The sequence below is a fragment of the Triturus cristatus genome, chromosome 1_2 (assembly GCF_964204655.1).
Source record: "Triturus cristatus chromosome 1_2, aTriCri1.1, whole genome shotgun sequence".
Classification (NCBI taxonomy): domain Eukaryota; kingdom Metazoa; phylum Chordata; class Amphibia; order Caudata; family Salamandridae; genus Triturus; species Triturus cristatus.
Genome location: NC_140580.1, coordinates 449,990,494 through 450,016,580, shown reverse-complemented (window position 1 = coordinate 450,016,580; position 26,087 = coordinate 449,990,494). Strand labels below are relative to the sequence as shown.

At 49.4% G+C, this 26,087-nt stretch overlaps 1 protein-coding gene across 2 annotated transcripts in view; it reads left to right on the top strand.

The window, feature by feature from the left end:
- The window catches only part of BTAF1 (B-TFIID TATA-box binding protein associated factor 1), an 852,875-nt gene that overhangs the window by 498,545 nt on the left and 328,243 nt on the right, over positions 1 to 26,087 (top strand). The gene's annotated exons all lie outside the window — the stretch shown is intronic.

Sequence of the window (26,087 nt, the reverse complement as noted above, 5' to 3'; positions counted from 1 at the left end):
CGGCCGCAGCCCTTGGGCTCGAGCTGCCTGCCGTGGCTGTGAGAACTAACGTCCTCACTGAGGTGCTTCAGTCTGCAGCAAGCTCCACTGAGCCTCTGCTGCAATTCAATGAGGCCCTCATTGACGTTCTGCAGGGCACCTGGTCCAAGCCCTCCACAGTTCCTCCTGTGGACAGGAACGTCGCCAGGCGCCACCGCCCTGCTCCGGGCGACCCCAGTTTTCTGTCCCAACACCCCACCCCCGAGAGCCTGGTTATCCAGGCTTCTACCTCCCAATCCTCCTTCCCGACCGCTCCGCCGGACCGGGATTCCAAGAGACTGGAACAGTTTGGCAAAAAGCTGTTCTCCTCCCTTAGTTTGGGCCTGCGGTCCTTGAACACCGCCTGTCTTTTGGACCGTTATTCCCACTCTGTGGGATACTGTGGAGGACGTGCTGCCCCTGTGTCCGGAGGAGGTCCAGACACGACTTACCCAGGCTCTGGCCGATGGGAGGGATGCAGCGCGACATGCTATCAGATGTGGTCTTGACACTACGGACTCGCTGGGTAGGGCGATTTCTACCACGTTGACGCTTAGACGTCACGCCTGGCTGCGGTCCACGTCCTTTTCGGGTGATGTCCAGAGCACTCTCATGGACATGCCCTTTGATGGCACACGCCTTTTTGGTGAGAAAGCAGACAGTGCGCTGAATCGCTTTAAGGACTCCCGGGCTACGGCCAGGTCCTTGGGCCTCTCGGCCCGCGGTCGCAAACTTCCGCCTTTCGTGGCCAAGGAAGGGATGCCTCCTCGCGTCCGCCTAGCCACCAGCCGCAGAACCAACCTGCGCGCGGTCGCGGCTTCCGCCGAGGCGGTTCTGGAGGACGACGCGGTCAGCCCACATCCACCCCGGCAGCATCCGCCTCAAAGCCTTCCTAGTCCGAGCTTTCAGGCCCATTCCACGCCAGTGGGCGGCAGAGTTCGCCATCCCCTGCTCCACTGGCGGTCCATCACATCGGACAGGTGGGTGCTGCAAATCGTCCGCAGGGGCTACTCCCTCCCCTTCGAGACGACCCCCATGCCACCGCAGCACCACCGTATCTCGGGGGATCATTTGAATCTTCTCCACGAGGAAGTTTCGGCCCTCTTGGCCAAGGGGGCCGTCGAGCGCGTTCCGAGCCCAGAAGTAGGTCGTGGTTGTTATTCCCACTACTTTCTGATTCCCAAGAAGGACAAAGGGGGCCTACGCCCTATCTTGGACCTCCGGAACGTCAATGCCTTCCTCCGGAAGGAAAGGTTCAAGATGTTAACTTTGGCTCAGGTTCTAGCTGCCCTAGACCCTGGAGACTGGATGGTAGCGTTGGACTTGCAGGACGCATATTTCCACATCCCCGTCCTGCCGGCCCACCGGCATTACCTGCGGTTCACGGTGGGTCAAGAGCACTTTCAGTTTACCGTGCTCCCCTTCGGCCTTACCAGTGCCCCTCGGGTGTTCACAAAAGTGATGGCGGTGGTCGCAGCTCATCTGCGCAGATCAGGAGTTCCAGTCTTCCCCTATCTCGACGACTGGTTGTTGAAGGCGGGCTCGCCCCAGGCAGTCGTCTCCCACCTCCAGACTACGGCGGATCTCCTGCATTTGCTGGGGTTTTCCATCAACGTGCCGAAGTCACATCTGAGTCCCTATCAGAAGCTCCTCTTCATCGGAGCGGTTCTCGATTCGGCGCAGTTCCGGATCTATCCGCCGGAACAGCAGGTCCGGGATATTCAGGCCCTGATTCCCATCTTTCGGCCTCTATCCTGGGTTTCGGTCAGGCTAGTGTTGCGGCTTCTGGGGCTGATGGCCTCCTGCATCCTACTAGTGCATCACGCCAGGCGGCGCATGCGGGCTCTGCAGTGGGACCTGAAGTTTCAGTGGGCCCAGCATCACGGCAACCTGTCCGACCATGTCTTGATCTCGGAGGGCACTGCACAGCAGTTGCAGTGGTGGCTCACGGACCGCGATTGGGTCAAGGGCAAGAGCCTCTCCCTTCCCCAACCGGAGCATGTCGTAGTGACGGATGCGTCCCTCCTGGGATGGGGTGGCCATATGGGAGAGGCGGAGATCAGAGGCCTCTGGTCTCCGGCGGAGTCTCGTCTCCACATCAACCTGTTGGAGTTGAGAGCGATCCGACTTGCACTGAAAGCCTTCCTTCCCTCTGTCAGGGGAAGTGTCGTGCAGGTGTTCACGGACAACACCACCGCCATGTGGTATTGCAACAAACAGGGCGGGGTGGGGTCGTGGACCCTTTGTCAGGAGGCTCTGCGCCTCTGGACGTGGCTGGAACACCAGGGCGTCACCCTAGTGGTTCAACATCTGGCGGGCTCTCTGAACGCCAGAGCAGACGAACTCAGCCGCCAGTGCATGATGGATCACGAATGGCGTCTGAACTCCGAAGTGGCTCAATGTCTCTTTCAGCAGTGGGGAGAGCCTTGGTTAGATCTATTCGCCACCGAAGAGAACGCGCAATGTCAGCAGTTCTGCGCGTTGGAATTTCCAAGGCGGCACTCGCTCGGCGACGCTTTTCGTCACGAGTGGAGTTGCGGTCTGTTGTACGCCTTTCCGCCTATACCACTTCTGCCCAGAGTGCTGAAGAAGATCAGGCACGACCGGGCTCCAGTCATCTTGGTGGCTCCGGATTGGGCACGAAGGTACTGGTATCCCGAGCTACTCAGTCTGTTGACCGATCCCCCGATACGTCTGCCCCTTCGGGAGGATCTTCTGTCGCAGCAGCAGTGGATGGTCCTACACCCGAACCTGTCCAGCCTCCACCTCCATGCGTGGAGATTGAGCGGCGGCAGTTGATGCCATTTGACTTGCCTCCTGAAGTCTGTGATATCATTCTGGCAGCCAGGCGTCCCTCCACAAAGACGGTATACGCCTGCCGGTGGAACAAATTTGTGGCATGGTGCACAGCAAAGGCTGTGGATCCCCTTTCCGCCCCTCTTTCTGAGGTTCTCCTCTTTCTTCTTTCTGCCCTGGGCACCTTGAAAGGTTATCTTGCTGCCATCTCTGCCTTCTTGCGGCTTCCTGATCAGCCTTCTCTTTTCAAGTCCCCTGTAGTCACACGCTTTCTAAAAGGCATTACTCACACGTTCCCTCCTGTCCCTTTTGTAATGCCTCAGTGGGACTTGAATCTTGTTCTCACATTTCTAATGTGCGCTCCCTTTGAGCCTCTTCATAATTGTCCTCTTCGTCTGCTGACGCTTAAGACTGCTTTTCTGGTAGCCATCACCTCGGCTAGACGGGTGAGTGAGCTCCAGGCTTTATCATCAAAGCCTCCTTTTCTCTCTGTTCATCCGGACAAGGTTGTCCTTCGGCCTCGTCCCTCCTTTCTTCCGAAAGTGGTGACCCCCTTTCTTCTTGGGCAGTCTGTCACCTTGCCCACCTTCTTTCCGCCTCCGCATCCTTCCAAATAGGAAGAGAGGCTCCACCGTCTGGACCCAAAGCGTGCGCTCTCCTTTTATCTGGACCGCACAAAACAGTTCCGGGTGGACGACCAACTTTTCGTTGGATACGTGGGTGCTAAGAAGGGGAAAGCTGTGCACAAACGGACCATCTCTCGGTGGGTCGTTTTGTGCATCAAAATTTGTTATTCCTTAGCAAAAAAGGACCCTCCTGTTGGGCTGCGCGCCCATTCTACTCGGGCCACGGCGGCTACTACTGCTTTGGGACGGGGTGTCCCTTTGCAGGACATCTGTCAGGCGGCAACGTGGGCTTCGCTACACACGTTTGCCAGGCATTATTGCCTTGACAGCCAAGTCCGGAGGGATGGCTTCTTTGGCCGTTCTGTCCTCCAGTACTTTCTGGTGTGATCTTGGTTCGCAGACCCACCTCCGGGGATGGTATTGCTTGGGTATCTATTCTAAGGTGAGGAATCTAACTAACGTGTTTCTTTCAGATGAACAAGTTACTTACCTTCGGTAACGATGTATCTGTAAGAAACATTAGTTAGTTAGATTCCTCACCGACCCATCCATCCTCCCCGTTCTGCGAACTGACATCTAGGGTTAAGGATATCCCTTTCAGGGCCCTAGCATTTTTTGGCACCAGTGTCGGTATCTTGCATGGCTCTGCGTTCCTGGCGCGGAAGGCTATGTACAAGAACTAACGTCCGCGCGCAAGGGCGGCGTCTAAGTACTCCGACGTCATTACGACGCCGACGACGGACGCGGAGCCGCAGACGACGCCTAGCGACGCGCAAGGGGTATTGCTGACGAAAAATCTTCCGGATCCAGTCTGACGCCTGGGGATATTCGAAGGTGAGGAATCTAACTAACTAATGTTTCTTACAGATACATCGTTACCGAAGGTAAGTAACTTGTTCATCTATGCCACAATGGCGAAAAACAATCTAAGGATGGAGGGGATGCCCATGCGCACTGTAGTCCAGGGGAGGAGCCACCTATCTCGTGATACTTCAAAGACTCTTCCAGGACAACAATGTGCAATCATCCGGACCCAACACTAGACGGCGATCTATGCACAGATATGAATGTCAGCAGCCCTACATGCCAAGAACAGATGCATACTGGTAAGTAGCATAATCAATTTACTTGTAGATATTCCCTGAAGAAGGGTGCAGGCAACACCCGAAATGCATTGGGATTAAAGAATGAACAGCATTTTATTGTTTGGGACCTGCACAACATTGACTGTTGGAATTTATCTTTGATTTGGATTAACTTTTTGAAGTGTGAATAAAACAAGCGCATCATTGAAAGGAAGCGGCTGACTGTTCATTTACCTTTTGTATGATTTGGAACTATGGAGTTTGTTAAAATCAAGAATAATTTAGAGGTTTATTTGCTCATAATGTTTCATTTCAATTTAAGTGTTTTTAACACTTTTTAAGAACAGTTCATACACACTCAAACAGGAGTGTATTAGGGAGTGCACACCCTGTCTAGAACATTACGCTCTAGTTTACATTTTCTCCTTTGAATTAGGTGGCAGGGTGGAACCACCCCAGGGAGTGCACACCAAGTTAGATCAACGCTGAATACCAGGTTTATTTCAAATACCAGTTTAGCTTGAGTGCATGCCAACTGTGCTTAATTGTTTTGCTCATTTTTTTGCAAGGGTATGTTAAGGCATGTAGACGACCCATTTAAGGATCCTGTACGGGCACGCATTCTCACCCCCAGGATAGACAAAAAATATACACCTGCACCTTCAGACCCATTTTTCATCAAGAGCCAGTTACCTTTGGACTCTTTAGTGGTTTCTAATGCCTGTAAACAGGCTAATTCTCAAACGTCAGGAGATGCTCCACCTCCAGACAAAGAGTCTAAGCTGATGGACACCTCTGGGAAGAGTAGCCTCCCAAGCTGCAAATTAATGGCGCATTGCTAATACCCAAGCCCTTTTAGCCAGGTACGATAGGGCGCATTGGGACGAAGTGGAGCAACTGCTCCAATTCCTGCCTGTTGAGCATAAGTCAAAAGCCCAAGATCCAGTGCACGGGGAAAAGCTCATCTTGAATTCTTCCATTAGGTGTGCGTTAGATGTGGCTGACACTGCGGCTAGAGCCGTTAATACCAGGGTTTAAACAAGAAGTTCAAACTTTTGTTCTTAACACACCATTTGACAAACACCTCTTTGGTCCTTTAGTAGACACGTCCTTAGAGAAAATGTAAAAGGACACACATGTGGCAAAATCTATGGGAACTCTATAGGCCCCTTCTTGTTGTGGTTCCTTTCGGCGCATCTTCTATCATGGGGGTCCAAAAATATCTCTTCAGACACTGCCTCTACACCGTATGAAGGCAACAATCAGCCCTTTGCTTCCAAGGGTTTCTTTAGAGGTGGCTACATAGGCAACACATACATCTCCCCCCTCAAATAACAAACCGTGACTTGACTACACTTCCCCCTCGATCATTAAACGCCTGTCAGTGGACGTCTTTCACAATTCGTACCCGTCTGGCAATCAATAACGACAGACAAATGGGTGTTGGGAATCATCTGTTCTGGTTATTGCCTGGAGCTTACCAACAATCCTCCAAACATTACTGCACGTTCACACAAAATGTCACCAGACCATTTACACCTCCTCAAGCAAGAGATTGTCTCTCCATTTGAAGGGAGCAGTAGCGCCCGTACCACTACAATATCGGTGATCGGGCGTATTCTCCCTGTACTTTCTCATACCCAAAAAGGATGGTTCTCTCACTTATTTTAGACCTCAGAGAATTAATTCTTTACATCTAATCAGATCATTTTCATATGGTGACCCTTCAACAAGTGCTCCCACTTCTACAGCAGGGCGACTTTGTCTACTCTAGACTTAAAGGACTCGTATTTCTACATTCCAATACATCCCGCTCATCGCAAATTTCTGATTTGTGGTAGCGGGCAGCATTACCAGTACAAAGTACTCCCATTTGGAGACACCACTGCTCCCAGACTATTTACAAAATGTCTGGCATTAGTCGCTGCTCACCTACAAAGGCAACACATTCATGTCTTCCCGTACTTGGACGACTGACTCATCAAAGCCAGTACGTACCTACAGTACACTCACATAACACTGCAGTTATTCCACAAACTGGGGTTTGCAGTCAATGTGTTGAAGTCGCATCTTCAACCTTCCAACGCTAAAAACTATCTAGCAGCCACTTTAGATACTCAAAGAGCTCTGGCTGTCCCCAATGAAGCCAGAATTCGCAATATTCAAGCTCTAATTCTTCAGTTTCAGCCCACTCACTCACTACCAGTTCAAGTGTATATGCAGCTGCTGGGAATGATGGCCTCTTGCATCATGATTGTTTGCCAGCCTTCACATGCGTCACCTTTAGGAATGCTTAGCAAGTCAGCGGAACCAGTGGCAGGGTCTGTTAACCGATCTAGTGTTGGTAAACAGCTGTACTCCTTGCTCTCTGCAGTGGTGAAACCCTCAATTTGTCAAAAGGACGGCCCTTTATAGACCCTGTTCCACAGACCATACAAACAGCAGACGCGTCGCTCACTGGTTGGGGAGCTCATCTTCAGAATCGCTCAATTCAAGGCTTGTGGAGTCAAAAGCAAAAAGCTGTCTGCATAAAACATCTAGAGCTCTAGCGCTCAAAGCCTTTCAAATTCACCTTGTAGACAAAGCTGTCCTAGTCCACACCGACAACATGACAGCTATGTATTATATACAAAAACCGGGGTGGGGGGCACACTCCAACTGTCACACCTAGCTTAAGATATTTGGAAATGGGCCATGTAGGAAGGTGAATATCTGACTATGGTTACCCCAACTTTTTGCCTAGTGTCTAGCTGGTTTTTCGAGTTAGTTGGCCTGAGATCCTGCCATTCAGGGTCTCAGGCTGTCTGCTCTCTTTAAAATGGACTCCATGTACCATAGGTACATACCCAATTGGTAAGGATCACCTTATTGGACCCTGTACTGTGTACCCTAGGTACCCAGGGCATAGGTGTACCCTAGGCCTACCAGGGGCTGCAGCATGTATTTTGCCACCCCTGGCCTGGCCTTCCATTATGACACAACTGGCTGATCACTCAGCTGGGGCAAGGTCGTGTAATCACCCCTTGCTTAGGTGTAGTATTCCTATACCTACCTTATATATAGACACATGTGTACCTATCAGCCACTCCTATGGCAGGCCTTAACAATCCTGGAGGCAGAGTGCTTGTTAACATATGAGATGGTGCTCTAGCATGAACTGAGCCTGTCTGCAGATTTCGGAACCATGTCCTTATAGCTGTTCTATGATATAGCCTACCATATACTCTTAAAGTACCTTATAATCTTAAACGGTTATGGTAACTATGGTTTGGCTTTATCAAAACATGTCGTGTAAGGTGTCTAACACTTTGGAATAATACCCCCATACCATTTCTGGTGATGAGGATATTATTCCTCCCTTCTAGAGGGAGAGACATGTTAAAATCCTACTTTTGCTGTTTAACTCTAACCAAAGCCTCAGCATCACAAAATGGATGCTGCTGCCACAGACACGAGTCTGACCTCCTGCAGCTGGGAGCCCTCCCAGCCAGGGAGGCCTGGACAATAGGTTTCCTGCTTGGGGAGGTGCTAGCACCTCCCCAGACAGACTTTAGTGTATTGGGGCAGGGAGGGCTGAAAGGAATGAGACCTGCCTGGTGCACACAAGGTGCTCCATGCATAGTCCAGTTCAAACCGGTGCTGGGGCACTCAAGCCCCAGCTCTGGCGTGAAACTGGACAAAGGAAAGGGGGTGTAACTACTCCCCTTCCTGGTCCCACCCATAGGAGGGACCTTGCAGGTAGCCCAGCCCACTAGCCCAGTATTATCAGAAGGTAGCTGAGCCCTGCAGAATTAGATTATCCTGAATCTGCAACTTGAACAGACTCTGGACCTTCGACATTCGACCTCAGGAAGAAGACTGAAGAATCTCCCTTGTGGCCAAGGAGTGAACACCCTGGGCAACTAGGCACCATCCAGCGACCGCTGCCTGCTTTGCGACTGATCCTACGAGGGACGACTGCAGAGACTGACCAGCGCCGTGACTTCCAGACACCTCAGAACCAGATCCACATCAACAGCAAAGCTGAGACCCGTGGAGGCGACGAGGGACGTGGGACCGGCGACTTGGGAATAGTGGCTAGTAACTGACTAGCGCGACTTCTGAGGCTTCCTCGAGGCTGTGCTTGGGGAATTGAGAAGCCCCAATCCCGAGCACCATCTGCAAAGAAGATCAGCTCCCCACACTTCACGTGTTCTGCGTGGGGCCCTTCTGCACTTGAGTTGTTCGACTTGTTGTCCGGTTGCTGGCCCGTTGGCGAGTGATCTCTGCGACGACGAACCTTTGATTTTTTTTCTTGCTGGTCCGGCTCCTCCAGACTGGCACTCGCTCCCCTGTAAAAGAGAAACACCCCAGACCTTCCTGGTATGCACCAGAAGCAAGTCCTCCATTCTGCGTGGGTTCCGCTTGCCAAGGCTTGTTGGGTCCTAACTCGACATCGTCGCCGCCGACAGCAAGAGCCTTCGTGGGTCAGCTCATCTCCTGGTCCTGGTCGTCCTCGACGCCTCCTGGTACCCGTGGCTGCTGCGACAAGCTTCACCTCTTCACCTGCATCTTCACGAAATCGCCTGGTTCCTTCCTGGCTCCTGGCTGGTGACCTAGACTCTGTCCCTTCTGCTTGCAGGTACCTTCCTTCTTGATTTCATCCTTGGGATCCACCGGCCACTCTTCACTGACTGCCTGTCAGCAACTTTCCTTCAGGTATCCATAGGAGTCGACGACGAAACCCGACGCAAGTTCACACCTATGCACCAGCAGCCTGTGGGCTAGGTAACTTGAGTACTCCGGTGCTCACAAGGGTATTGACTATCCTAGGGTCTAGTTTCCAAGTCTCGACCTCCTAGTTACTCCAGAAGTGTCCTAAAACTCTTAATTTCTAATAACTACTATTTCTATCGACTTTTACGCATTACGCGTGAGTGTTTCCACTCTGCACCTGAATCCCGTGGGCCTCCCACTTCCTAACCTTTGGTAGTATAGTGTAGCCCCAGCGATTCCCTAGGCCTATCCTGTGTTTGTGACAGTGGTTCTTATACCACTTACTTAGTATATGGTTTGCGTGGCCCCTAGGGCCTAACTGTATTACTTACCTGTGTGACTTAATGTATGCTTAAATAAGACTGTGTTGTACTTACCTCGAATCTCATAAAGAGTGCTGAGGGTTTGCCTAGAATAAATACATTCTATTTTTATATACATCTGTTGTGGTGTCCTTTCATTTGGTATTCAAGGAATTACAAATGGTATAACAGCTGGCTTCACATGCCATACAGAGTTTAGCCTAAGACTGCTCTTGTCCATGCTACCACTAGGATAGCTGGTCTATAAGGTTGACTTTACAACCAATCACCTTAAGGGTTGTTTGGACTGATACAAGGTGTACACTAGAACTAGTGACATCAAATATCAGGCCAACTTCTCACAGGCCATACACCACAAAATCTATCTCCTAGCAGAACACCTCCCAGGAGTAAACAATCAGACACAACAAAAAGTGAATTGGCCAGGCTTCGCCTCCAGGTATCCACGCCTGCTCTCCAAAGGCACTGCACTATGGATGAACTGGTCAGGGATATTTGCCTACGCTTTTCCGCCTCTCCCACTCATTCCATCAGTGGTTCGGAAACTCTGGCAAGCATTCCCTCTCCATGATTTCAGTAGCTCTGAAATGGGCCCGTCAACCTTGGTTCACAACTCTGTTGGGGGTATCCGTAGTTCCACATCAAAAGCCGGATCTCGCATCCAATCTCCTCACACAGAGCCATGGAGAAACCCAGATCCCAAAGAACTCCACCTAGCCATCTGGCTCCTGAAGTCAGAGTTTGGTTATCTGAATCTTCCACCAGACTGTATGAAGACCTACTACAAGAGCTTGTTATGCAGCTAAATGGGATAATGTAATGGATATTGTAATAACGATATCAATCCTCAAATACTGTTGGCGTGGGGACCAATGAGTCAAGAGATAGGAGAGACGACCTCACAGACTCCAACTGTCCTGAGTGAGAAATAATGCCACAATACGACGGCCAGTCGTAGTCCAGAAATAGTGGAAATAGACACGAACGCATTAAGTTAGTTAAGGAGATATATCATCTAGCGGTACCGGGAGCTTAAGGGCGGGGGGGGTAGGAGGGTTAATAAGGTAATTACACAATGTTATTTATCCCATAATTGGAATCTCTGATGGGAAAAACTGTTTACAGAAGTCCTTTGAACATTATCGTTGGAATCATGTCACGGCATAATGTATAATTACGGTAATATGTATATTGCATTTGCTATATTGGACAATAAAGAAATACAAAAAAAAACACCAATATCAATCCTCTTGATGCTGCCATAAAAAATATCATGTCATTTGTTACACTTGCATCAGTCAGTTAGTTTGCACTTCTATCCACTTGCATCTGGCTGCCATAGCTGCGTATCTACAAAATAGGCAACACTTATCTCTCTTTAGAGTACCAGTTATCAAAGCTTTTATGGAAGGTCTAAAAAAGAGTTATACCACCAAGACTTCTACCTGCCCCCGTGTGGAATCTTAACATAGTCTTTACACGATTAATGGGCCCACCTTTTGAACCCATGCATAAATGTGAACTGCAATTTCTCTCATGGAAAATCGCTTACCTCATTGCAATTACTTTACTGAGGAGAGTGGGTGAGCTACAGGCACTAACCATAGAAGAACCTTTTTTCCAGCTTCACATAGAAAAGGTGGTCCTCCGTACCAACCCTAAATGTCTACCTAAAGTATTTTCTTCCTTTCACATCAATCGGTTGAGTTACCCGAGTTCCTTCCTCAACCAGATTCAGTGGCAGAATGAGCTGTACACACTTTAGATGTTAGAAGAGCCCTCTTACATTACATAGAAAGAACAGTCTATTTGCAAGACTAAGCAACTTTTTGTTGCTTTTGCTCCACCTCACAAGGGCAATCCTATACCCAAATCAGGCATTGCTAGATGGATTGCTAAATGTAGTCATACTTTTATGTGAAAGCAAAGAACTCTAACAATACCCCCTAGAGCTCATTCCACTCGCAAAATAAGGGCTACTATGGCTTTCTTAGGAAACATCCCCATAGTTAACATTTGTAAGGCTGAAACATGGTCTACACCACACACATTAACCAAACGTGTAGATGTGTTCACAAGACAACAAGCTAATGTAGGCCAGTCAGTACTTAAAACATTATGTTAGAGGCATATGAGCTGCAGATTACACACTTGTGCATAGATCGCCATCTGGTGTTGGGCCCGGATGTTTGCAGTTTGTTTTTCCTCTTGGAAAGTCTTTGGAAGTCACGAGGTCGGTGACTCCTCCTTTGGATTGTATTGCGCATGGGCTTCAGCTCCATCCTCAGATTGTTTTTTTCCGCCATCGGGCTCGGATGTAATCTTTGCGCTCCGGTTCCGAACAGCTTCCAGTTCGAGGCGCAATCCTCACCCCAATTCGCGGTATTGTTTCGATCGCGATCTCCCCACTCGACGCGCCTCTCATCGGCAAGACCTTCGGTTCCATTTGTCGTCGACGGCGGCCTTCGGGCCTACCCAAACTCCGGTCCTGGCTAATGGAAAGGACTCCATTTAAAAAATGCCCTCGATGTGGGTCCAAATTCCCCCACACTGATCTCCACGAGGTGTGCAACCTCTGCCTCTCCCCTGAACACGAGGCTCAAGACTGTCCGGCGTGCAAATCCTTCCGTTCCAATAAAACGATTCGGGACCGAAGAGCGAGAAGAATAATGGCGCACTCTTCGGCGATCCCGGACGACCTCTTCGGGGAAGGCATCGACGCTCCAGAACAACAGCGCCTCCGAAGCCGACGACTCAGATGTGGAGGACATCACTCCGGCACAGAGGGTCGTGAGTACTACTCTAACCCCCCCTCACAGACACCCCCACACCCTCACTGAAAAAGGCTTCGGTCACGCCTTCGGGTCTAAGTAAGACCAAAGACACCGCTTCCCACACCGCACCTTCGGGACCGGTAAAGAAGCTAATTAGGCCTTCAGGCGGCTCGAGCCAGCCCAACGTCTGAGCCGATAAACACTCTTCGGCACCGAAAAAGAAACCCGCCTCTATCTCGACACCGAGCCCCACACCGAAACACTCTGCGTCGAGACCCAGCTCCTCTGCACCGACCCCATCTTCGCTACCGACAAAAGCCCACAAGGCCACCGACACTTCGAAGCCGAAATCCATCTCAGCGCCTACTAAACAATCTGAGCTTTCCAAGCATGGTTCCAAACAACGAACCAGCACCGAAAAACCTAAGAAACCAACGGCCCCGGTGCCGACGGACCCACCAACCTCTCCAGAACTATTCACACCGGATCCTTTACAAAAAACATTAACTAAGGATCCCAAAACTGGACATTTGATGCTATCTATCAAAAAGAGACAGTTAGAGAAACCTGCTCCGCCTCCACCTCCAAAAAGGAAGGACTCTGCTACCTCCCCTTTCAGAATACCTTCTCCACCTCCTCCACCTTCCCCTCCTCTACCTCCTCCACCCCCACCTCATCATTCCCCGACCCCATCCCCGGATGATGATGATGATGATGATGATGATGATGATGATGATGATGATGATGATGATGATGATGATGATGATGATGATGATCAAGGGGATCCATACGATGACATAGGGGATGTGCCCCAAAATATACCTACAGGGGACCCCACTCCCACAGGATCCCCAGACCCATGGGACGATTATAATGTGCCTGATATCCCTGACGTCCCACAAGACTATCTTTACCCTTCCAGACCTTCCCCACCAGAAGACTCTTTGGGGTTTAACCATTTACTGCAAAGGGCGGCACACTACCATGGGGTAGATTTACATACCGACCCAGTGAAGGAGGATTTCCTTCTAGATACATTCGACACCACACATAGGACCACCTCCATATTGCCTATGCTAAAAGGTGTTCTAAAACATGCGCCGGTGATCTTCGAGGACACGGTTAGGACCAGGTTCATTAACCCGCACATTGAAAAGAAGTATAAAGCCGCCCCAACAGATCCCTCCTACATCAGAGGGCCAGCGCCACTAGATTCCCTAGTAGTATCCACAGCACGGAAAAGGGCCAACTCCCAGGCGTCGGGTGACGCACCACCACCGGACAAAGAGTCTAAACTCTTGGACGCATCAGGCAAGCGTACTGCATCTCAAGCGGCCAATATATGGCGTATCGCCAATACACAAGCACTACTAGCGAGGTATGACAGGGCCCATTATGACGAGCTAGAAGCCATAATGCACCATCTCCCTGATGAATACAAAGCTAGGGCCAATGAGCTAATTCAGGAGTGCAAAACAATTACCAACACCTCTATACGTTGTGCCTTAGATGCAGCAGACACAGCCTCTAGGGAATAATACTAGTGTCCTCCTCCGTCGTCATGCCTGGCTAAGGATATCCGGTTTTAAACCGGAGGTACAAGCCTCCATCCTCAACCATCCCTTTGACCAGGAACATTTGTTTGACCCCAAAGTGTAGGACGCCCTGGAGAAAATGAAAAAGGACACTGACACGGCAAAATCCATGGTAGCCTTACAATCTCATCCTCCCAGACTCTCCTTTCGCCGCTCTTCCTTTCGGAGCACATCCAGAGGCTACTCCTCAGACACCGCTTCCACTTCATACAAATCCCCTACTCAGTCCACCTTCACAAGGGGTTACCAAAGGGGCAGCTACAGGGGCAACAATAACAAAGGCAAAGGCCAAACAAACACCTCTCGCTCTGCCACCGCGCCTACCCAATGACTTCCTTCCGCTTCCCCCAGACCATCCCACTCTGGTCGGGGGCAGACTCCAACATTTCCTTCCGGTCTGGACTACCATCACCTCGGACAAATGGGTAACACAAATAATTCGCTCAGGCTACTGCCTAGAACTAATATCAACCCCCCAAACGTTCCACCCAGACAACGTCCAATGTCACCAGAACATCTACTGCTACTCAAGCAGGAGGTAATCTCCCTCCTACACAAAAAGGCAATAGAATACGTTCCTACCAACCAACAAAATATGGGGGTCTACTCCCTATATTTTCTCATACCAAAAAGGGACGAGACTCTACGGCCCATCCTAGACCTTTGGCCCCTAAACAAATACACACAGACCATTTTCATATGGTGACGCTTCAGCAGGTACTTCCGCTACTTTCCCAAAACGACTTCCTCACAACTTTAGACCTCAAAGACGCTTATTTCCACATCCCAGTGCACAGCACTCACAGGAAGTACCTCAGATTTGTAGTGGACGGCCAACACTACCAATTCAAAGTACTCCCATTCGGAGTCACAACCGCACCACGAGTATTCACCAAGTGCCTCGCAGTGGTGGCATCACATCTGGGAAGACAGCACATTCATGTCTTCCCATACCTAGACGACTGGCTGATAAAAGCCAGCTCATACAATCAGTGTGTACAACACACACACACCACCATCCAGCTACTTCACCAGCTAGGCTTCACGATAAACCACGTAAAGTCCCATCTACAACCATCCCACATAAAACAATGTTCGAGGCATGTGGGCTGCTGAATTCATATCTGTGTATAGATCGCCGCCTAGTGTTGGTTCCGGATGTTTGCACGTTGTTGTCCTGGAAGAGTCTTCGAAGTATCCTGGGATAGGGGACTCCTCCCCTGGACTACAGTGCGCATGGGCATCCTCTCCATCCTCAGATTGTTTTTTTCCGCCATTGGGTTCGGATGTGCTTATCTTGACTCAAGTTAGGAAAAACTTCTTACAGGCCAAAAGGCCTTTAGTTCGCGTCGGTACTGTTCCCGATCGGTATCGATAGCTATATTGTTAGTTTACTAACTTCAAGAACAACTTTTTCGCATCTTACCCGACCATCGACGATGGAATCGAGGACACCATTCAAGCGGTGTCCTGTATGCAATGCGAAATACCCCCATGTCGACGTCCACCCGGTGTGCAACAAATGCCTTTCACCGGATCACGACGAGTCCACATGTATGGCCTGTGCCCGATTCCGATCCAAGAAGACTCTCCGGAATCGACGAGCAGCGAGACTTGAAGCGCAGCAAGCGGCACCGGCCCCGACCGACATCTTCAGCGCCGAGGACGAAGAGGTCGAAGAATTGGAGAACCTACCCTCCAGCCCCGCTTCCGACCACGACTCCGGATCGGAAGACATCGAAGAACGACTCTTTCACAGAGACGAAGCCGACACCGAGGTAGGAGACTACAATGAGGCCTTAGGGGCCGAAGAGAGTAGCTCCGGTGACGAGCAAGGCCTACCCGTACAGACTGAGGATATCCCAGTGCATCAGTCTATGGCTCCGGTCGAGGGATCGCCTTCGGGCCTTACCCAAGACCTATCCCGCAGTTCTTCGGCCCCGCCCCCTGGCCCGGCCTCGGACATTCAGCGGCAGCCATTACTACCCAAAACGACTGGTTTCCCTTCATCGAAACCGAAAGCCGTATTGGTTCATCAGAAACCGAAACTGAAAGTGACACTGGTCGGATCGAAGCCCACCACACCTTCGACGCCAGCCAAACCCGTCGGCACCGACCGCACCAAACGGGACTTCGGTGCCGAGCTTGCAGCAGCCGACACACGGAAAAAGACCATCGGTACCGCCAAACCGCCTCGGCTCCCGGCACCGAAACAATCGGCTCCGGCCACAAAGGTCAAAATGGCTGCTGCGTCTCCCACTGCTTCGAAAGCAGCACCAAAGGCACAATCATCGATGCCGACCGCTACTACCTCTCCTCGACTCGATGACCCAGTGCCGCCGAAAAAGTCCACGCCCGCCTCTACAGAACCGGTCGGCGCCAAAGAACCGTCGGCGCTCCAGGTGCGGCAAGTTGCAGCGTCCTTGCAACGCATCAAAGACAAGGCAGCCCTCCAGGACACGTCCGGCTCCGAGCCGAAAAAAGCTCAAAAAGCTTCTCCGGCACCGGCCAACATCACTTTTGGCCTGCCACCATCCACTGCCCCCAAACTGTTCGAAATCAGAACACGTGTCACCCACACCAGGATCACACCTGCCGAACGCTCTCCTGCGGAGACGTCACCATCGCACATCATCGATGCCGACACCGGCAGAATGATGCTCCACAAGAGGAGAATAACTTCCGAGCCAGCTTTGGACTCCTACCGGATCCCGCTAAAGAAAAAGCTGCCAGTGGATTCGGAACCAGTTCTTTACGAACCTCTCCATACCTCATACCAACATCCACAGTCCTTCTCTCCAACACACTCAAACCGACGTTCTGGAGGACTACATGGGTGACCACGTCCCCTACCCCGGAGAGATGGACCCTGCAGGCCAACAGGACCCTGACCAGGCTTGGGATGACCCTGTAGACCCGGGTGCACCTATGGATACACAGGACACGCAGCTATATGGCGCAAAAACGTCTCCCACAGAGGACACTGCCACATTCAACGCCCTCATTGAACGGGCTGCGGCCAATCATGGTGTGCAACTCCACTCTGACACCATCGAGGACGATTTTCTCATGGATACTTTCGCATCCTCAGAAAGGAATATCAAAACTCTACCCATGTTGAAAGGTGTCCTCAAACCAGCAAAGGACATTTTCAAAGAACCCACCAGGGCAAGAGTAATAAACCCCAGGATCGACAAAAAATACAGGTCGGCGCCTGGGGACCCTACCTACATTAGAGGCCAGTTGCCTCTGGATTCCATAGTAGTCGCGAATGCTCGCAAACGGGCGCACTCGCAGACGACAGGGGATGCTCCTCCCCCGGACAAAGAGTCCAAGGTGCTAGAGACCTCCGGCAAACGGGTTGCAGCCCAGGCAGCTAACATATGGCGTATTGCCAATACTCAGGCGCTCCTAGCTCGCTACGATCGCGCACATTATGACACGTTAGAAACATTACTCCAACATCTCCCTGACCAATACAAAGAGGGAGCAGAGATCCTCATCAGGGAGGGACAACTCCTCACGAACGCATCCATTCAGTGTGCACTGGATGCCGCAGATACAGCTGCCAGAGCCATAAACACTAGCGTCATGTTACGACGACACGCCTGGTTACGAATCTCCGGATTCAAACCCGAGGTACAAAATAACATCCTCAACCAGCCGGTCAACCCCGACTACTTATTCGGGCCAGAGGTTGACACCACCCTAGAAAAAATAAAAAAGGACACAGACACTGCAAAGTCCATGGGGGCTCTCCAAACGCAGACCTTTCGAAGCGGCTCCTTTCGTCGCCCCGGTTATAGAGGAGCAGGTAGAGGACAGGGGTCACAGCAAACCTACAACAAAGGAAACACACAAAGTTCCTACGATAAAAACACCCGGGGTGGATATCGTGGCTCAAGCACAAAGGGCAGAGGACGCGGATATGGCAACATCAGGTCCTCCCCCAAGAACAAACAGGTACGCCCTCTCCCTTCCTCCCGACCACATAACACCTGTCGGGGGAAGGCTACAAAGGTTCCTGTCCATGTGGAACTCCATCACCACGGACAGGTGGGTCAAAGATATTATCAAACACGGTTACTGCCTAGAATTAACCTCAACTCCACCCACAATACCGCCAAAACACCGTCCTATGTCCTCAGAGCACTTAACGCTATTACAGTAGGAAGTGCTAAGTATGCTACAAAAAGGCGCAATAGAGGTCGTACCCGTCCACGAGCAAGGTACGGGGGTGTACTCCCTGTACTTTTTAATACCGAAAAAGGACGGGTCACTCAGACCTATACTAGACCTGAGACCCCTCAACCGCTACATTCTCTCGGAGCATTTCCACATGCTCACCCTGCAACAAGTCCTACCACTGCTCAAACAGGGAGACTTCCTAGCCACGCTAGACCTCAAAGATGCGTATTTCCACATACCCATTCACACAGGAAATATCTCGGGTTCACTATCCAAGGGCAGCACTACCAATTCAAGGTTCTTCCCTTCGGCGTGACAACAGCGCCCAGAGTTTTCACAAAGTGCCTGGCTACTGTGGCCGCACATTTACGGAGGCAACACATTCATGTCTACCCCTACCTGGACGACTGGCTTGTTCAAGCAAAGTCAGCCCAGCAATGTGCCAGCCACATGTCCCGCACCATTCACCTTCTTCACAGTCTGGGGTTCTCACTAAATTACCCAAAATCCCATCTCCAACCCGCACACGTACAACAGTACCTAGGTGCGACCATAGACACTCTGGCGGCCACAGCTCAGCCGAATTTAGTGAGAATCAACAGCATGCAAATGCTGATTTCCAAGTTCAAACCCCAACACTCCCTTCCCGCGCGAGTGTTCATGCAGTTGATAGGCATGATGGCCTCCTGCATTTTCATAGTCCCACACGCGAGACTACATATGCGCCCGCTTCAGGAGTGCTTAGCACGTCAATGGAATCAGGCTCAAGGGCAACTAAAAGACCTAGTGTTGGTGAGCGGTCGGGCATACAACTCTCTGCATTGGTGGAATCCACAAAACCTTTGCAAGGGCCGACCGTTCCAAGAGCCTGTTCCACAAATAATACTGACGGCGGACGCATCTCTCCAGGGATGGGGAGCTCATGTACTCAATTACACAGTGCAGGGACTATGGACAACACAACAAAAGAGGATGCACATCAACCTTCTAGAACTGATGGCAATCTTCCTGGCTATGAAAGCATTCAAAGTACACTTATGCAACAAAGTCGTGTTGATCCGGACGGACAACATGACCGCCATGTACTACATACAGAAGCAGGGAGGAACACACTCTCCACAGTTGTCTCATCTGGCTCAGAGCATGTGGAAGTGGGCCATTCAGAGGAACATGTTCCTCATGGCGGAACACCTCCCCGGCAAGGACAACCAGATGGCGGATCTGCTCAGCAGACACAGCCACCAGATGCACGAGTGGGAGTTACACCCATCAGTACTCCAGCCGTACTTCCAGCAGTGGGGTCATCCAGACATAGACCTATTCGCCACAAGCGAAAACGCAAAATGCCAAAGCTTTGCCGCCAGGTTCCCACATCCGCAGTCGCAGGGCAATGCGATATTGATGAACTGGTCCGGCAGATTTGCGTACGCTTTTCCCCCAGCACCACTGATACCGCTGGTGGCACGCAAACTCAGACAACACTCACTGACACTCGTCCTGGTTGCTCCAACGTGGGCACGCCAGCCATGGTACACCACCTTTCTCGAACTTTCCGTGGTGCCGCATCAAAGACTGCGGATCAAACCCGCGCATTTGACGCAGAACCATGGAGAGATTCAGCACCCAGATCCGCAACAGCTGAACCTGGCAATCTGGCTCCTGAAGTCCTAGAGTTTGGCTACCTAAACCTGCCACCTGACTGTATGGACATCATTAAGGAGGCCAGTAGACACACTACCAGAGCTTGCTATGCAGCCAAATGGAAAAGATTCGTCATTTACTGCAATAATAATGACATTAACCCGCTAGACGCATCCATCCAAAACATAATTTGTTACCTCTTACACCTATACCGATGCAATCTGGCATACACCTCAATACGTGTCCATTTGACCGCAATATCAGCCTATCTCCAGAACAGGCAGCACCTCTCTTTATTCAGAGTGCCAGCCATCAAAGCATTCTTGGAAGGACTCAAACGAGTAATTCCTCCAAGCCACCCACCAGCTCCAATGTGGAACCTCAACTTGGTCCTCACACGCCTGATGGGTCCACCCTTCGAACCTCTACACTCATGCGAGATTCAATTCCTCACCTTGAAAGTAGCTTTCCTAGTAGCAATCACTTCTTTGAGGAGAGTTAGTGAACTCCAGGCACTAACCGTTCAAGAGCCATTTATACAGGTTCACGCCAACAGGGTCGTACTACGTACCAACCCCAAATTCATGCCCAAGGTGATATCGCAGTTACACATGAATCAAACTATTGAACTGCCTGTTTTCTTTCAAAACCCACAAACTGTCGCAGAAAGAGCACTCCATACACTAGATGTAAAGAGAGCCCTCATGTACTATATCGACAGGACTAAGGTCTTTAGGAAGACTAAACAACTTTTCGTTGCCTTTGCCCCACACCACAAAGGTAACGCTATCTCCAAAGCAGGTATAGCCAGATGGATCGTTAAATGTATCCAAATTTGCTACCAAAAGGCTAAACACACATTAACGATTCCCCCACGAGCCCACTCAACATGTAAGTTAGGGGCCTTCATGGCTTTCCTGCGAAACATTCCTTTGCATGATATATGTAGAGCAGCCACCTGGTCCACTACACACACATTTACCAAACACTATTGTGTTGATGTGCAATCAAAACAGCAGGCAGCTGTAGGACAGGCTGTTCTCAAAACTCTTTTCCAGACCGCTGCAGCTGGCACTGGTAGCCGCCGCTAATAGGAGGTACTGCTATGTATTCTATGCACAGATATAAATTCAGCAGCCCACATGCCTCGAACTGAATATGCTACTTACCAGTATGCATCTGTTCTTGGCATGTAGGGCTGCTGACATTCATATCGCCCTCCCTCCTCCCCGGCGCCTGTAGCAGCTGCAGCTCTCAGAATTACTGTAAGCATGGTCATCACTTTCTGTATCTACTCCATCACTGCCACAATGGCGAAAAACAATCTGAGGATGGAGAGGATGCCCATGCGCACTGTAGTCCAGGGGATGAGTCACCTATCCCAGGATACTTCGAAGACTCTTCCAGGACAACAACGTGGAAACATCCAGACCCAACACTAGGCGGCGATCTAGGCACAGATATGAATGTCAGCAGCCCTACATGCCAAGAACAGATGCATACTGGTAAGTAGCATATTCAATCTAAGTGCCACTATAGACACCTCAAAAGTACTCGCCTACCCCAGTCCTGCCAGGATTGCAAGCATTCAGGCTCTACGCGCAAAATTCATAGCACAACACTCCCTTCCAGCTCGGGTGTTTATGCAACTAATGGGGATGATGGCCTCTTGCATCTTCATAGTACCTCACGCAAGACTCCAGATGCGTCCTCTCCAAGAGTGCTTAGCGCGCCAATGGAACCAGGCCCAGGGTCAATTAACAGATCTGGTGTTGGTAGACGGTCGCACCCATCGCTCTCTGTAGTGGTGGACCACCACAAACCTTTCCACAGGTCGACCGTTCCTGGACCCGGTTCCCCAGATAGTACAGACTCATCGCTCTCCGGCTGGGGAGCTCATCTATTACATCTCACCGTGCAGGGCACATGGACACCTCAACAAAAGTTACTCCACATCAACCATCTGAAGTTACTAGCAATCTTAGCCCTAAAATCTTTTCAAACACAAATTTCAGGCAAGGCAGTCCTAATCCGCTCAGACAACATGACAGCCATGTACTATATTCAAAAACAAGGCGGCACACACTCTCCACAGCTCTCAGCTAGCACAGAGCATATGGAGATGGGCCATACCCCAGAAAATCTTTCTCCTAGCTCAGCAAGTCCCAGGAGTCCAAAACACTATAGCAGATCTGCTCAGCAGACAAACGCAACAAATCCACGAGTGGGAACTCCACCCACAAGTTCTACACCCGTACTTTCAGATGTGGGGGCATCCACAAATAGACCTCTTCGCCACCCACGATAACACCAAATGCCCAAGCTTCGCCACCAGATATCCACACCCATTGTCCAATGGGAATGCGATATGGATGAACTGGTCAGGCAGATTTGCATACGCTTTTCCGCCTCTCCCACTCATTCCACTAGTGGTGCGCTAACTACAGCAACACTCCCCTCTCACTCATCCTAGTAGCTCCAACTTGGGCCAGACAACCGTGGTACACCACACTGCTGGAACTATCTGTAGTACCGCACCAAAAATTATGCCTCTCTCCACACCTCTTAACCCAGAACCATGGAGAGATCAGACACCCGGACCCAGCTCAGCTCAACCTTGCGATCTGGCTCCTGAAGTCCTAGAATTCGGTTATCTGAATCCTCCCCCTGACTGTATGAACGTCATCAAGGAAGCTAGACGACCCACCACTAGAGCGTGCTACGCCGCCAAGTGGAAACGTTTTGTTGCCTATTGTCACAACACCATCAATCCCCTAGACGTCTCCATCCAACACATCATAGGCTATTTACTACACCTGCAAAGGTGTAATCTAGCCTATACGTCCATTCGACTACACCGCGCAGCTATAGCAGCTTATCTACAAAACAGGCAACATCTATCACTCTTTAGAGTACCTGTCATTAAAGCCTTCATGGAAGGCCTTAAAATAATAATTCCCCCCAGAATGACACCCTCACCTGTGTGGAACCTAAATATCGTTCTCACTAGACTAATGGGGCCTTCCTTCGAACCATTGCACAAATGTGAACTCCAATTCTTAACCTGGAAAACCGCCTTTCTCGTAGCCATCACTTCCCTCAGAAGGGTCAGTGAGATACAGGCATATACCATTCAAGAGCCGTTTCTACAAATGCACCATAACAAAGTTGTTCTCCGTACCAACCCAAAATTCCTCCCTAAAGTCATTTCTCCTTTTCACCTAAACCAATCTGTAGAACTACCAGTATTCTTCTCATAACCACAAACGGTTGCAGACAGAGCTCTACACACACTAGATGTCAAACGAGCTTTACTCTACTACATCGAGAGAACACAATCTTTCCGTAAGACCAAACAATGGTTTGTCTCTTTCTCTCCACCACACAAGGGCAACCCCATCTCCAAGTCGGGTATAGCTAGGTGGATTGTCAAATGCATTCAGATTTGCTACCACAAAGCAAAACGAACGCTATCCGTTCCCCCTAAAGCCCATTCTACACGTAAAATAGGGGCTTCAATGGCTTTTCTTGGAAACCTCCCATTAGATGACATCTGCAAAGCAGCTACATCCGGGCCCAGCACCAGATGGCGATCTATGCACAAGTGTGTAGATCTGCAGCTGTACATGCCAAGAACAGATGCATACTGGTAAGTAGCATATTCCTTCAAACAACTGCAACAGCTACAGGTTAGCCACCACTTTGGGAGAATACTGCTGTATAGTTTATGCAAAGCATGTGATCTACAGCTCACATGCCTCAAACGGAAAAGTTACTTACCCAGTAAGCATCTGTTCTTGGCATGTAAAGCTGTAGATTCACATGTGCCCACCCGCCTGCCCCAGGACCCGTACCTGTTGCAGTTTTCTTTCTTATCTTGTATACATACGCATTGACCTCTCTATTCTACCTTTACTAACTCTATTCTGACTCTCTGCGGGTAAAAAAATCTAACAAAGCAGTGGATGCCCATGCACACTATCACCTACCTCGTGACTGAAAAGACTTCTTCGAAGAAAAACAAAGTGCAAACATCCAGACTCAACACTAGATGGCAGGAGTAAGCAAAGCATCTGAATCTACAGCTCTACATGCCAAGAACAGATGCTTACTGGGTAAGTAACATTTTCCTTATTGTGTACTTTGATATCTGGAAAGGAAAAAAGTAAATTGTGACCTCCTAATTAGTTCTGAACTTTTAATGTTTTTTTGTTTTAAACGAGTTCTTTAAATACCTGATATGAATTAATCTAGTTTTAAAACCTTTGGCTGCGTACAGTCAATAACTGGGAGAAAAATCACAAGTTTTTTTCTTATCTTTTACAAACTACGATATATAGACCTTCTGAAGCAATTTCCTCTGCAGGTGTAGAATGAAAACTGTAATAGATGTGCGTCTGGTGATTAGTTATGTAACTCGGGTACTAAATTGTCACCCTGGCCTTGTTCCAGATCAAGTTATCGACCGCTGGATTGTTTTCAACACCTCTTGAATAAAAATATTTGGAGTTATATCCAAAACAATCTTTCTCTTCAGTCAGCGGAGCTGTGCTGTAACATGGGGACACCCAGAGTGTACCCAGGGTAGTTATTACACACTCCCCTTTTGTAAGTTGTGACTGGCAGTGGCTTCTGGGATTTGTCCTGTGGTGTAGAGGCCACTTCTGTGCCACTTTTGAGACAATGGCTGCTGACTCTTCCCCAGTTGAAGGTCCATCCGTTCTATATTACTGTCTGTTGCCTTCCTCATGATTTGAAGACGTCTGTTTACTTTACAGTGATTGGAGTATTTTAATCTTGTTTGCTGCACAAGATGGTGAGCCTCCCTTATTTTGACTGTTTCTGTCCAGGGTGGATAGGCCAACCTGCACCTACTCAGGATCCCTTTTCTAAAACCCGTTTTACTTGGTGGGTGAGAGCGTGCCAGCCGAGGCCGTTATAATGTAGCTTTCTCCCTGCTCAAGTGGAACCCCCTCGTCACAGTTGTCGCTGTTGCTGTTGGTCATTTAGCAACATTGATGTGACCTTGGTGGGTCTTTTGTTTTTCCTTCGCTACACACAAAATCATTTGACCTGTGCCCCTGGCTTCAGAACCAAAGATACATTTCTCAAAGTTTAGAGGAATTATTTGAAATTCGAAGAAGGCAGCCCTGCAGTTCATGTTTTCGTGTAGTCTGCAGTAGAAGATCATCACTGGTATTTTTAAGACTCTTTTAGACTTCCAGGAGACTCTATTCAATTTCTATATTTGGATGTTAAAATGTCAACTATAAAAAAATTTAAAGTGGCCAAAACATTAAAACAGAAGTAATATATTGTTTGGTCTCCTACTAAAAGAAATCAAATGTAGCATTTGTAACCTACTTCATGAAAGCAACATAATATGACCCGTTAGACCGTTTATTTAAAAGTAGATCTTTTTGAACTGATCCTATGAGCCATTGCCAACAATTATCCTAAAGCATAGGTTATAAGCCTGTTGTATTGAAATAGCCAGTGCTGCTTGTTTTGATTCTGTTTGGTCTTGCTACTTTCTTCCCTCTTTCTTAAACTTACTTCCCTCCAGCACCGACCTAGTCTTCCCTTCTCCCAACACGCTTCTGCATGAAGCCCACAGCTTTGCATTTTCTATGCTGAATTAAACAGGTTTTGGGATGAATGTATCAAAACACAAACTTTGATCAGTTTTTTCAAATAGGTATTTGTTTTGCGATTTTCGTTTTGGTCCATTTCTAACTTCTGTGTTTTGTCCAGGTGGTTCGTACCAATTTGATTGAGCTGCAAGGCAGCCACCTGCCTTATACTAGCATTGCAACTAAAAAATAAATATACATTTGTTCTTTGCCAAAAGCCTTAACCCTACCACAAAAACACCATTTTGGATAAGAGTTTTTCCAGCTGCTGTTGGTTAGACACAGAAGGCGAGGTAAACAAGGCGAGCTTGGGAATTCATGATACTGCTCCCCGGTTAAACAACTGAGTTTGTCCCATTGGCACAATTTCCCCACATACTTAGATCTAAGAGTAGGACAAGAAATTGTGGTAGCAATTGCTGCAAAGGTGAGAAGCTTTTTATATTGTCCAATATTAGCACTGACATTCTCATGGTACTCCATCCTGTTGCATTGCCCATGCTGGACTACATACTGTGTTGATAATGCACATTTGAATGCTCCGTATTCTACTAGCATTTCAGCTCTGGTTTTAATGAACAAAATATTCATTTTGTTTTTATATCCTCTTCTCATAACCCTGTTTTCAGTTTTGTAATTGGGTTTGCATTTGA